Genomic DNA, 329 nt, shown 5'->3' on the forward strand with positions numbered 1-329 from the left:
ATGGACTGAAGTAAGTGATAGTGAGTGTATGTACGCATATGGTGTTCACATTCTGAAGTATGAAGTACAAAGTTTTCCAGCCTCTGAGGACAACCATGTAAAGTCGGTACTGTATATGCACTTTGCTAAGTGACAAATCAACATAATGCAGAGTGTGTTTTTGCATGCGTGTGTGCATGTACGTGTGAATTCAGACTGAAAGGCGAAGAGACAGATAGATCGACCAGATAGATAGCATTTGTGTACATCCTTATCCCGCCCTGATTCTGATGTAACCTTCTTCTCACATAGAGATATACATTATTTTTAGTTCCCTATTTCCATTCCTA

Source organism: Penaeus monodon, chromosome 34, assembly GCF_015228065.2.
Source record: "Penaeus monodon isolate SGIC_2016 chromosome 34, NSTDA_Pmon_1, whole genome shotgun sequence".
NCBI classification, from domain to species: Eukaryota; Metazoa; Arthropoda; class Malacostraca; order Decapoda; family Penaeidae; genus Penaeus; species Penaeus monodon.